Source organism: Pteropus vampyrus, unplaced genomic scaffold (genome assembly GCF_000151845.1).
Source record: "Pteropus vampyrus isolate Shadow unplaced genomic scaffold, Pvam_2.0 Scaffold597, whole genome shotgun sequence".
Taxonomy (NCBI): domain Eukaryota; kingdom Metazoa; phylum Chordata; class Mammalia; order Chiroptera; family Pteropodidae; genus Pteropus; species Pteropus vampyrus.
In genome coordinates this window covers 47,762-48,770 of record NW_011889378.1, presented here as the reverse complement: position 1 = coordinate 48,770, position 1,009 = coordinate 47,762, and the positions used below count along the sequence as shown (strand labels likewise).

The 1,009-nt window shown below is 48.7% G+C and overlaps 1 gene segment (V, D, J or C); it reads left to right on the top strand.

Annotated features, from left to right (window-relative positions):
- Nucleotides 1-1,009, top strand: part of LOC105308608 — a 20,863-nt gene that overhangs the window by 648 nt on the left and 19,206 nt on the right.

The window sequence follows — 1,009 nt, the reverse complement described above, 5'->3', positions numbered from 1 at the left end:
GGCTCCGGGGTCCCCAGCCGCTTCTCTGGATCCAAAGACGCCTCGGCCAACGCAGGGCTTCTGCTCATCTCCGGGCTGCAGCCTGAGGACGAGGCCGACTATTACTGTAACATATGGGATGACAACTCTAAGACTTACACAGTGCTCCAGACCCATGGGGAAGCGAGACTCAAACCTCCCCCTCACTTTCCTGGCCTGGTGCCATCACTCATGGGAGGGGCTCTGACCAAGTCAGACAGTAGTGACTTCTTTTGTCATTTCTTCTGTCAAAACCTAATTTTCCTCTGAGCACTTGATCCGACAATATCACATGCTTCTCTTCAGTTTAAATTCACATTTCTCTGTTGCTAGTATATCCTCCCCCTGTCCACTGGCAGTAACCCCATGTCAGAGGTCCACAGCCCTCAGTGGGGACACGGGGAGAGCCTGAGGCGCTTGGGTCAGGCCCTGCTCTCCTGAGGGAGCAGAGGGGTTGACTGGGCGCTGCTCCAGGTCTGAGTGCTTCCACCTGGGGCGGGGACGCGATGGGCCCTCTAAACCAGAGTTAAAAATAATACATTTACGATAGCATCACGTGTATGTAATACATTACGAAAAATCTGACAGAATTTAAAATTTGTATGCACTGAAAAGTATAAAACATTCTAAAATTAAATATTTAAATGAATGTACAAATAATTCTAGTTTATGTATCAAAACATTCAATGTGGTTAAGAGATCCCCCCAATTAATCAAGAGGATCATTGCAATGACTTTGGGTATAATATACTTGAAATGGTGATAGATTTCATAAAAAGTTAAGTTACTCTAAGAAAACACGTAACAGGAATTTTCGCCTGGGAGAATTGTGCTCTGTGTCCATGTGACCTGCCTGCGTCTGAGGACGGGGAGGGGAAGGAGGGAGATGTGAAGTCACAGGAGCCACATCAAGGTGCGGTGGGGACAGCAGCTTTGGTCACTGAGGGACACAGAGCAGGAGGGGAGACGCTGCCCTGAGGGGTGACGGGCA